General features: G+C 45.1%; 3 non-coding genes across 3 annotated transcripts; all 3 read right to left on the bottom strand.

Annotated features, from left to right (window-relative positions):
* Nucleotides 1-8,140: 8,140 nt before the first annotated feature.
* Nucleotides 8,141-8,212, bottom strand: TRNAP-UGG (transfer RNA proline (anticodon UGG)). The gene has a single exon. It is a non-coding gene; the product is annotated as a tRNA-Pro (tRNA).
* A 617-nt stretch (nt 8,213-8,829) lies between these two features.
* TRNAY-GUA (transfer RNA tyrosine (anticodon GUA)) lies at nt 8,830-8,918 on the bottom strand. The gene is given in 2 exon segments: nt 8,830-8,865; nt 8,882-8,918. It is a non-coding gene; the product is annotated as a tRNA-Tyr (tRNA).
* A 1,517-nt stretch (nt 8,919-10,435) lies between these two features.
* TRNAT-UGU (transfer RNA threonine (anticodon UGU)) lies at nt 10,436-10,508 on the bottom strand. The gene has a single exon. It is a non-coding gene; the product is annotated as a tRNA-Thr (tRNA).
* Nucleotides 10,509-12,661: the final 2,153 nt, after the last annotated feature.

The following is a 12,661-nucleotide window of genomic DNA, read 5'->3' as shown; positions in this document are numbered from 1 at the left end:
GCTATGATTTCTTGGTAGTCATCACACACACTGAGAAATTCTCACAAAGGGATAAAAATCTGATCTTCAAATTGTATTACATTCTTAAGTGTAATACAATTCTTATGACCCCAAAAGTAAAAATAAATGGTACATTTTCATAGACATTAAATTAATTATTAATTTTTTATTTTGTGCTTCTCTTGTGTGTAAGTCAATGAACATCTTCGTATCAAATAGTTCTGTAGCCGTTGCAGGAAGCACCAATGTTGTACAAGTTGTGGGGTTATTGCTATTCACAGAAGGGAGTCTGAGCTTAAAAAAAGGCCATGGGTCCTAGCACTAGGCCTGTGGTGTGGCTAGCCTGTTCTGAGAGCAAGACTGTGGATCTAGAAAAACACAGGACCCCAATGTTCTACGGTTACATGGGAAGACATGTGACTGGGTGAACAAAGTGGGCTCTCTTTCTAATTTGCATTTGGTGTTGATTCCATTACAAATTATAATCTATGAACTTAATGCAAACATTTCCAGCTGCTATTTACTCCATTATTGTGGAATGAAAAAATTCCTTAGCATATTATTTGGTATTCTTCAGCAGTGCATCAAATTTGTCTGCACTGACATTTATCCACACTTGAGAGAGTTGCTATCTCTAAAAGTCTGAAATTCCATGCTGAAAGTGTGTTCTTGGGAGTTTATCAAGAAAGAGGTATATGATTGCAGAATGGAGAGCCAGCCCTAAAGGAGTAACAAGTATTCACTCATGCAGCTGCTGCAGTATAGCTGCTGGGCTGCCAAGCCACCCAATTGTCACGTTCTTCACATTTACATCATGCTTTTCAGTCTCCTGGGTATGTTTCCTGTTTCTAGTTTTTTGGAAGATCTTATTAAAGTTTTATTGATTTGTAATAAATTAAGTCTCTTGCTCTGTAATGAACAAATACTGACTTCTAATGTCAAAGGTCTCCCTTACATAGTCAACATCCTTCTGCCTGGTGCCAGAATCCCAGAATTCAAAAATCAGGAAACGGAACCGGAGCTGCTAGTACCTAAAAGAGTCGTTAGGTGGCAGTGGTGGATAAGAATGTTACTAATGTCTTCTCTAGGAAAGATCGTACTTGCAGGAGCTGCCAATGCCGTATAACTTGTGGGGATACTGCTGTTCACAGAAGAGAGTATGAGCTGGTGAGCCTATTTAGAATCTCTGTCCAAACTCGCTCTGCATTAGATATTAAGACCAAGGACACCTCACTAGATATAAGTGCCAAAGTAAAAGCCACAAAGTTCAGGATCTACCCATAAGGATATCACAAAATAAAGACCGACCTGTTGTCAGGTTTCACGGGTGCCATTTCCAAACATGCCATTACCCACGTGATCCTGGATGAACAATGAACTATTTATTTGTTAGTGTTTCTTACTGGTGTATATTCCACAGAACTCATATTATTCACCTTGAATCAACATGCTTGCCTTATTATAACCCCTAATATTTTTTAAATAATTGACTTCATTTTTCTCTCCAGGCCTGGGTTTGTTCATCAAGAAAATAAAAGAGTTGCTAGCTCTAAAAATCTGAAGTTTCATGGTTCTTATTAAACATAATAGAGGCTTTGCTAGTTTCAATAGCAAAGGTCCAGTGACCCTCAGTTACAGAGACAAATTTTGTATAAGTTTAGTTGGGGGCCTGTAATCTTGATTCCCTAAGACATCCAGGAACCAAATCTCAGCAAGCGTACACCAAAACCACCAATATCTAACATCTGCTCCCTCACTCAAAACTTTCTCAATATATTCAACTCAATTTCTCAAAAAGCAAGGTAAAATGGAATTGGGAGAAAACCAATAAGAGACAGATTATTTGTGGTGTAAAAGTGAATCTGCCTAAGCCAAGGGTGCAAAGCCTCACATCTGGTGGCAAAAGTCCTATAGATATATCCTTCTATACCCAAACATGTAACTGTCTGTCAGCTTTTTGTCAGTGGAATTAGTCCCAGCTGTTCTCTGTTCTTTTCTTCTTTTCTTTCTTTTTTTTTTTTTTTTTTTGAGACAGAGTCTTGTTCTATCATCCAGGCTAGATCGCAGTGGTGCTCTCTCGGCTCACTGCAACCTCCACCTCCCAGGTTCAGGCAATTATCCTGCCTCAGCCTCCCAAGTAGCTGGGATTACAGGCAGCCACCACCATGCTTGGCTAATTTTGTGTATTTGGTAGAGACGGGGTTTCGCCATGTTGGCCAGGCTGGTCTCAAACTCCTGACCTCAGGTGATCCGCCTACCTCGGCTTCCCAAAGTGCGGGGATTACAGGTGTGAGCCACCACACCTGGCCCCAACTGTTCTTTAGAGTAACTTTATCTTCTGTATCAAATGAATCTGTTAGTTTTCACAAGAATTAATATTCTCTCCCTCTCCCCACAGGCAATGTTCAGTATTCAAAAGATTCATCAAATTTTACACACCAGGGAGTTAACTTGACAGTTTATGATGAGTAACTATAGTTACCATTTTCATCAATGTGGCTTCACACTTTTATATATCCTAGGGCAAAATACCCCAAAGTGAGAGCCTAACACCCAAGGCATATTCATCCCTTTATCGCTTTTCCTTCCTTCTTCCCTTCAACCTGCCAGTGAGCCTTCTTTTGATCTTGAGATGTGTTCCACTTTGTTTTCAAAAAGCATCCAAAACCTTTCTAAGATAAGAAATTGGCAGGGAAGGTTAGAAGAAAACAATGCTAAAAACATACTTTCTGTTTCTTTCCTTGTTAAGCCACGTGTAATGCCTGTAACAGGGGTGGACGACGGGGGAGGACTCCCAATGCCCTTCGGCAAATGGCTCCCCCAGGCCTTTGGGGATTTTATCACAATTTAGAAATCCCTCCTAAACTTCCACTTGCTCCCAATCTCACTAATTTCTCTTTATCCACATATAGGCCATCCCAAAGGAAACCTGTTTTCATTTTAAACTTTAGAATCTGATCCATTTTCTTTTTAATTCATGAGCTTGAGCCTGGAGGCTTTAAAGGGAGGAAAATGGTTTCATTAAAATGGATGGATGGCTAGAAATAAATAATATATAAAACAAACAGAACAATAGATTACCCAGGAGGAAGAATCTTACAAAAATCTGGCAGTTTCCCTTCAACGGGAGATGGGTTCCAGCTGTTTGTTCCTGGAGATGGGTTCCAGTTGTGTGAACCTAGAGGCCTCTCCAGGTTCTGATTATACAGTGTTCCTAATAAGGAGGTGGAGAGAATAGAGCTAAGGACCCCCAGTCCTGGCAGGGACATGAAAACCAAGGACACTGCTCTTGAACAAACGAGGAGGGTCATTCACCTTTTCACTGGGCATGATTGGGTTAGATATTAACCCACCTGAATGGATTAGAGATTTGTTCTGGAAGACAAAGTTTGAGAAACATGGCCTTCTGTCCAAAAGTTCCCTCTTTCTGCTGTCTGTGGTGCTTACTCTTGTCCATGGCAGGACTGAGATTTCACTATTCACACATAATAGTCTGAATCCATAAGACAGCATCTCTGATCTCCCTGGGCCAACTCCAAGAACTGCCTTGGAAGATGTCACAGAGTAAGATATGGTCTTCCAGTAAATTATTTACATAATTTACATATTATGTCAATATACTCTGCTCATAAGGAAACTCCAAGAACAAACAGCAGATGAATGGTGGAGTCAGACTTTGAACCCTTCATAAACAAGGAGAAAACTGACCTGTCTTTCCAGGCTTAGCTCAAGCAACACCACCTCTGAGTCCTGAAAAGCGGTACCCTGCCACAACATACAATCCATATGCACCTGCACACACACAGCCCCATGGCTTGAAGCACCGATTCAAGCACTGACTCACACAAACAGCTTTTCCACTGTACTATTTATCATCTATCATATCACATTCTATTTATCGTATCACATCATTTGGTTTCATGAACGGATGCTAAGCATGTTATTCCATCGATTTCATACAGCCAGGAAAGCACTTCTAGAGAAGGTTGTGTGACAGCTATTAGTACACTGCCCCTCCCCCTACACTCAACCTCTCAGCTTCTAATCCCCAGAAGTAGGCTTGCCACGTTTCCTGTGTTTTTCCTTCTTCCATCTTTACCTATCCACAAGAGACTAACCCTGAACATTCAATCTTCTGATCCTTGTAATGTAGTTGCAAAATTGCTTATCTCCATCATCAAAGCACGGCTGTAGATCCACTGCTTGCGTAAAAACAGTGGGCCAAACGTCACCAGGATCACTTTATAGATCTCATAGTTTCCACTATCAGACAGCAGCAGGGTACCAACTGTTTCACAGATCCCCAGCATTTGCCCACAGTGGTGTTGGATCTAGGACAGTGTTATCTTTTTAAAAATCCTCAATCCTCTGTTGTCACCCACCTACCTGCAAGTATTCAGTCTAGCTGCACTTGAGAAGGTGTCAAGAAAAGACAGGCTGCCTGCTAGTTTAATGCACTTGAAATCACAATAATTATAATATTCAATGCAATCTTTCATTTTGTGAAGCTCTCACATACATGACTACATTCAACCAACACCAGGACTGTGTGAGGTAGGCATTATGTAAATATGCTCTGCTCATAAGGAAACTCCAAGAACAAACAGCAGATGAATGGTGGAGTCAGACTTTGAACCCTTCATAAACAAGGAGAAAACTGACCTGTCTTTCCAGGCTTAGCTCAAGCAACACCACCTCTGAGTCCCGAAAAGCGGTACCCTGCCACAACATACAACCCATATGCGCCTGCACACACACAGCCCCATGGCCTGAAGCACCAATTCAAGCACTGACTCACACAAACAGAGCAGCCTCTGATTTTAGAGTTCTGCAGTAGTGCTGGGGTGGGGCAACCAGCAGCCTCTGAATATAGTTAGGTCCCTTCTCTGCCTCTGAGCCTTCACTGGACAACCTTTGGAGGATTCACAATCTGCCCACAATGCAAAAAGACAGTTTTTTGTTTTTCTTTTAAACTTGGCACGAGGAAGTTTTGTTGAGACGAAAAGTAGGGTTTGGGGGAAAAATTACTGTTTCATTAGAATGCGTCTAAGCACTTAGTCATTTGTGTTTAAAATACAACAAGGAATTATATTCTGTGATTAAGGAACATCACATCTTTGTCAGTAATTTTAATACAAATGAAGGAATTGCCAATTGCAAAAAACCTCATATATTTTTTAAATGTTCAGACAGCTTTAACTTGAAAGTCATTCCCCTTTCCTGGAGATTTTTTTCTCTCTCTCCCTCAAGCCAATAATGTCCCTGCACACAGACACGGGATGCATGGGTCCTGTTTCCAAGGACTCTAGTGTTGGAGCACTTTCCTTCTTCATACAGAGTATATATGTGTCATTCTGTCTTAGGACTAATTATAAAATTAGATGATGGGAAGAATGGACTAAATAATTTCTAAATTTCTTTATTATTCTAACACTTTAGGTCTATAAGCATGAACTTATTCAATAACAGAAGTAACAGGTAAAGAAGGAAAAGCCCACGTGGCAAGAAGAACCACATCTCCAGGAAGAGGCAACACTACTACTGATTGAAGGACAGTGGGGACAAAGTCCTGCTGACATGCCTGTATTTCCAAACAAAGACAAAAATTAAACATTTGCTTTTCAACCAACTCTGGGCTTTGTGCCCACTCACTCTTTGTTCCCGTTCCCTCTTTCCCAAGTATTTCATGGCATTCTTCCGGGAATAACTGTTTACAGAGAGTTACAGAGAATCTGCTTAAATACAGATTCAATAAAAACTCCTAAAGAAAGGTTTCACTGACCTTCATTGGTCCACTTTTTTATCCAGCTACTTTAATTTGAGTCACAGTGACAAATGCTTCCAACAATAACTTGACAAACCTCTTACTCTTGCCTGCTTATAACCTGATTACCTGTTTTCAACAATAGCTAAAGCCATTCCTCTTTTCCTGGAATGATTTTTTCCATCCTCTCTGCCAAATGATAGTTCATCTCCACATTACTAGAGTGCCTTATGTCCTGTTACTAACATCGTACCACTCCACGCAGTCATAGAACAAGAGCGGAAGGGGCCTCTGAGACTCTGTCCACCCCTCATATTAAAGAAGAGGCAACTGAGGAACAGAGAAAGAGACATGTACTGCCCAAGGAACTCATGGCATTTGCGGGACTAGAAGCTTTCCAATGCACCACACAATTTTTTTTTTTTTCTTGAGACGGAGTCTTGCTCTGTCACCCAGGCTAGAGTGCAGTGATGCAATCTCTGCTCACTGTAACCTCTGCCTCCCAGGTTCAAGCGATTCTCCTGTCTCAGCCTCCCGAGTAGCTGGGATTACAGGCGCTCACCACCGCGCCTGGCTAATTTTTGATTTTTTAGTAGAGACGAGGTTTCACCATCTTGGCCAGGGTGGTCTCCAACTCCTGATCTCGTGATCCACCCCCCTCGGCCTCCCAAAGTGCTGGGATTACAGGCATGAGCCACCGTGCCAGGCCCACACAACTTTTATATTCCATACTAGTACTTTCTAGACAATCAAAGCTAACTTTAAAGGGGCCACTGAAAGTTGCTGTTCGAAGGAAACCTACATTGACTATTACCATAAATTGAAAAATTATTTTACTCTGCTTGTCATCAGTAAAAGAATTGCTTGAATTGAAGCGTATGTAATAAACCTATCCTCTTGCAAAACTTGTTAGTGGCTCTGTGGTTAAGTAAGTCTTGAATACCTGAGGCTGCTTCTGGGAAGGTGGTCCTGTGCTGCAGATAATTATGTCACTTGGGTTTCTATTGATTACATTATGACTTGATTATAAGATTCTTACTGTCACGAGGGAGGGTCTTGGCTCATTTGAGATTTCCCTAGCCCCCTGAGTGGTGCTGAAATTGTTTTAATAAAGATGTTGCGCTTTACTCATGTGCTGCTATTAGCATTTGACGCGCTGTCTCAGAGCGAGAAAACGGAGGATCCCAACCTTCCAGTAGGAAGGCTTAGAGAAGAGGCTGTTGGCAAGTGTCTCTAAGAATTGCACAACACTGGCTGAGGGTGGGTTAAGTGTGAGGAGGCAGAAGAGAGTAAACAGAAAACACCGATCCCCAAATGTTAGTTACGCTTGCAAAAACTAAGGCCTGCTTCAAAAATCTGGTGATTAACCTGAATAACTAGCAAAGCTTTCTTAGTTGTGGGCAAGTGCAGGCCTCCTAGGGCTTCCCTTAGGTTCGGCGATTCTGTGGTCCCCCTCCAAGCCTATTAATCAATAGAAGCTGGCATCGCTGCCCAGCTGCGCAAAGTAAAAACCTGAGTGGGAATGTAAAGTCGTTAACTCATGCAAATACTGGACTTTCACCTCCCTCCCCGTTCCTCCCTCTCCAGCCCAGTCCCGCAAACGCCTCCCCAAGGGGTCCCAAGCTGCCTCTACTAGGAAAGGACTCCCCGGCCTAAATGCCCCTGATGAAGCTACCAGAGAGGAGGAGGAGCGGGAGTGTGAACCTACCTCGGCCTCAGAACAAGTCCGCAGAAACGGGCAGGACAATGGAAAGAAGTTTTGTTTCTCACCCGCTTCTTCCTCCCTAGTACGATGATGGGGAGCCGGTAGAAAACGCAAAGATGTTCTTTTGAATCCTGCTTTGCATCTAGGTGGGGTTGGCGTGCTTGCGTGAGTGTGTGTACACCGTCGGAGACGGGCGTAGTGAGGTGTGGAGGATCTGCGTGCGAGCCTCTGCGTAGTTGGGACCGCGCCCCGCTTCTCCTAGGAGGCCCCTTCCGCCTGGATCCGCCCTTGGAGCTGGCGCCGCAGCGGCACCCGCCCCAGGGGCCGCAGGGGCAGCCCAGGCAAAGAACGAGCCTGGGATCTGCGCTCCTTCCTCAGCTGGAACCCAACGGGAAGCAGCCGCTAGGGCACTGCCTCCATGGAGAGCAGATGGCGGGAAACTGGCTTCTGCTCCCAATTGCCAGGCGGCCCTTCCGAAACTACCCCTGGCTGAGCGTCCAGGAAGCCTTGAAGCTTAGTCTTGACACTAGTCGACAGCCCCATCTGCCACATACTTATTCGGTGCTGCTTTCTTTGGCAGGACAGCCCAACGCGAGACAGTTTGTATTTCAAATTTAACGGAAACTTTTTTCACTGGTTGCCAAAAGGGGGTGGAAAAACGGTAATTTGGAGGGCTCGTCCGGGATTTGAACCCGGGATCTCTCGCACCCAAAGCGAGAATCATACCCCTAGACCAACGAGCCACTGTGTTGGCAGGTTTCTTGCTATCACTCTGAATGTCTCTTTTCCGCCTGCTGTTCTGAAGGTTTTTTTGTTTTGTTTTGTTTTTTTCCTCCGTTGTGACATTTCCCTTTGGCCTTATTTAGTTATTCCTTCCATCTTTACCAAGTTTCAAGTGTGGCTTATTCTCTGGCTTATTCTCCTCGATCCAGACGCAGGATGGGGTGAAGGAAGAAGGCAGCTTTTTAGACTTAAATCACATGCTTGTGTCTCACTGAGCCCGGGGAGCGATTGAAGCCCGCTAAGGCCTGGAGGGAACCTGGAGGGGGCTGAAATAGAGATCGAGGGCCAGAGCTGAGCTCGGTTGCAAGGCCGTAGGGTACTGAGCCCCAGGACAGACACGCGATACGTATATATCTGCCGGCCTTTGGACTTAACGTAGAAGCCAAAATATAACACACTTCGGCAAGACAATAGTGCCTTCCCCCAACTTTTCAAGACGTGATTAACGCAGCTCAACTCGTGGCTAAGCTGTTTCCTTCGGACAAGGGTAAGAGACACAAACAGATTTCATCACGTCAAGATACAGAGATTTTTTGCACAAACGAAGAACAACTGTAAACCCCAAAACAGCAGCTTCTCCTTCGAGCCGGAATCGAACCAGCGACCTAAGGATGACACCACATTAAGTACTACAGTCCTCCGCTCTACCAGCTGAGCTATCGAAGGGAGCCCGGAAAAGAAGTTCTTAAAAACCTCTATTCAAGATATCCTTAACCAGAGACAGGAAAGAAAGTAAGCTCTTTATATCCGGAAAGTGATTACTGCAGAGTCGCAAAGCCAGCTTGTAAGACAGTCCTGCGTCCGAGGTTCTGAGGACAACCTTTCTAAAGCTGTATTCCCCTGCCTCACTGAGGGGCTCCCAAGCAGAGCAGGCGCCCCTGGAACCCGGGCATACCGAGGCTGCACATCCTCTGGGCGCCCGAGGGCTGTTGGCCTCACTGGGCGCGGACCCAGGGGCCTCGCGAGCATGGATGCGTGTGTTTGTGTTTAAGGTGGGGACCGGCACCTGGGCGTCGGAGAACTGGGGGCTGAGGCGGTGGGACGCCCACAATTCTGACTGCGCAACTGTGAACGCCGGAGAGGGCGGGCCTCCAGGCTTAGGCCTGGGCTCCCCGGTGTCCTCACTTCCTGCGCTTCCCTCCCAATCTCGGCTCTTCCGCTTACGCGTCCACAGACACGGGAGGGAGAGGGTGTAGAATAGAGCAGTGGTCCCCAACATTTTTGGCACCAGGGACCGGTTTCGTGGAAGACAGTTTTTCCACGGACCGTGGGGGCGGCGGGGAGGAGTTGGGGGATGGTTTCGGGATGAAACTGTTCCACCTCAGATCATCAGGCATCACTTAGATTCTCATAAGGAGTGCAGTTTAGATCCCTGGCATGCGCAGTTCCCAAGAGGGTTCGCGCTCCTGTGAGATTGTAATGCCACCTCTGATCTCACAGGAGGCGGAGCTCAGGCGGTACTGGTAGCTAGCCCGGAGTTCACCTCCTGCTGTACAGCCGGGTTCCTAACAGGCCATGGGCCGGTGCGCGGCCCAAGGGTTGGGAACCCCCGAAATAGAGGACATCTGGGCAAACCCAATGTTTCTGTGTGAATTCGCTTTCGGAGAAAATATTTTTAGCTCATTCAAAAGGAAGGCCACATTTCTCTGCGTCAAAATCAAATCTAGTGACCCAAGTCTCGCCCCTAAAGTCGGGCCCTTAATTTCCCAAAACCCCACTGGCACATGAAACCTTGCCGCACGCACAGTGAGCATCTATTTTCTGGACTCCTGGCCGGAGCGGCCATCGCTGGCTCTTCCCGTTTCAGAAGGAGAACCTTGATCTGTACTCCAAATATGCCCAGACCCGGGGCTTGAGAATAGCTTAAAGGGCTATTGTCTCACCTAGCTGTCCCCATTTCCCGCCCGGCAGCCAGCAGGGCTCTCGTTGCCAGTCCGCAAGCCAGGGCATCGGCAGAGGCTGACGGCGATTTCCACCGCTTGTGTAATGAATGGATTCCGCCGCATTCCAGGAGCTAAAGCAGCATTACTACTGGAACCTAAAGGAAACGTTCTGCTGAGCTGGTGTTTGGAAGCTCTGAACTGGGGAAAGAAGCTATAATTCGCCACATTTTCTGAGACTTAGTTCAGAAAGACTAGGAGGAGAGTTTTTTTAAAAACTTGTATCAAGAAATTAATTCCGGAAGGCCCCAGCGAGATTTGAACTCGCGACCCCTGGTTTACAAGACCAGTGCTCTAACCCCTGAGCTATAGGGCCTCACGGAGAAGTTTGCTCTTCCTTTCACAGAAAAGGAAAAGATTTGCAGGGCTTCTGCTAACATCTGAGCATAGAAACTAAGTTAAAACCTGGATGTCGTTTCAATCCATTTCCCAACCACTAGAATTCAGTTCACAGACTCAGTGTTCTTGCTGGAGATGGTGCAAAGTGAAGGCCAGTGACAGGGACCACTACTATCCTAAGATTGGAGAAATCTGCCCAACACGACAGTCTAACACAGAAAGATTCTCCACTCCCTCACTTCAGACTGAAAATTAAGAACGGAAAACCGGCAGAGGAAGGAGCTCACCACAGGTCTCACTTGAAACTGCTGACATCCGCATTTTGTTTCCTGCTTGACTCAGGAGTTCGTACCAGCAACTGTCTGCCTCCAGATACCTTTCTCACAGCTGCGAGTCTCAGTGCCAGAGCAGGCATCCGTTAATTTGCAGTTTAATTCATTCCTTCATTCAACAAACACGGCATTCCAGTTCTGTGCTAGGCTCTGCACTAAGAATTAGGGATCCAGATATGATCTTTATCCTGAAGTCACAGTCACAGTCTTGTGGAACAAAAGAACTTTAGTTTTCATGAAGGAAAACAATGAAAAGTAGCTGTGCCAGGTGTGAAGGGGCGTTGGCCATGCCAAGGTCCACACATCTACAAAGTGAACCATCCGGGGGTGTCTTCAAGAGGGCATTGGCCTGAGCTGCACTATGAAGGGAGGTGAAGACTTAGACAAAAATGGGAGCAGGGTGGTCCCTGGTAGAATAAAATTACGAGCAAAGTCCAAGAGAAAGACTGAGACATTCAAGGGAACACCGGCTGGGGCAGCAGGTGAGAAGATTAGTAGAAGAAAATAGAAATTCACCAAACATTGATGAGTTTGCGGAATTAATTGAAGGGACGAGCAACCAGAGTCAGAAACACCAGTGACTAGCCATGGTGCAGATGCTCAAACATAAAGCTGCAAAAGGGTAATCGTTATGGGACTGGAAAGGAGGGGATGAGTGAGAGTGTTACAGGGAGGGGCGATTCTGCTGAACCTACATATGAAGTGAAATCAAGAGGAAAGAGAGGGGACTCTCAAAGGTGTCTTGAAGAGGCAAGATAATACTTGCAGAAAAAACGAAGCCTACCTCTTCAGGGTATCTGGAGAGGGCAGAGGGGTGATGCTAGGATTTAGGTAAACTGAATACGAAGTGAAGGTGGAGCAGTTCATGGGAATTGTATGATAGCCAGAATACTTTTGTGTCTAGAGTTTCATGAATTGATAAATGAATTAATCAAATTACATAAGTCATCCGTTGAGTTAGAGACTACGAGTTATGCACTCTTGAAGGAAAAGAATACAGAGAAAACAGCCGAGACTAGAACCTAAGTTTTGAATAGCCCTGTTATAGGCATATGTTATGTTAGTGTGTGCCCAACATCTTTTAAAAATTCTCCTTACATGTGGATATTTCACATATTATAAGTAAGTCTGTCCTAGAACACTTGCTTTCCCAGCTTGCAGCTGAGAATTGGCATGTGACCTGGGCTCCACCAATCAGATGCATCGCCCAGGAAGCTTTCCATTTAGAAACATAAAACAGGAGTACAGGACACCATAGGAAAACCCATGTTTTTCCAAATATGGTATCAGTGTCAAGTTTTTGGGTATGGGTTTTCTTAAATCCATATACTGCTGTTTTTCTTTAGTTCTGGAAAACTCTCAGTCATTGTGTTAGTTTGCTAGGGCTTCCATAATAAAATACCACAGACTGGGTGACTTAAACAACTGAAATTCATTTTTCTCACAGTCCTGGAGGTCAAAAATCCAAGACCAAAGTGTTGGCAGGTTTTGTTCCTTCTGAGGGCTCTCTCCTTCACTTAGAGATGGCTGGCCTCTTGCTGCCGCCTCACATGGCTGTCCCTCTGTGGGTCCACACCCTTAGCGCCTCTCTTTGTGTCTAAATTTACTCCCCTTATAGGGACACCAGGTTGGATTAGGGCCCACCCTAATGGCCTCATTTTAACTTAATCACCTCTTTAAACGCCCTATCTCCAAATACAGTTACATTCTGGGATACTAGGGATTAGGGCTTCAACATATAAATTTAGGGGAGATACATTTTAACTAATAGTAGCCATTATCTTCTCCTATATTTTTT

Source organism: Pongo pygmaeus, chromosome 15 (genome assembly GCF_028885625.2).
Source record: "Pongo pygmaeus isolate AG05252 chromosome 15, NHGRI_mPonPyg2-v2.0_pri, whole genome shotgun sequence".
In the NCBI taxonomy this organism is placed as follows: Eukaryota; Metazoa; Chordata; class Mammalia; order Primates; family Hominidae; genus Pongo; species Pongo pygmaeus.
Note: the sequence above shows the minus strand (reverse complement) of the source record. Positions and strands in the feature narration are given on the sequence as shown.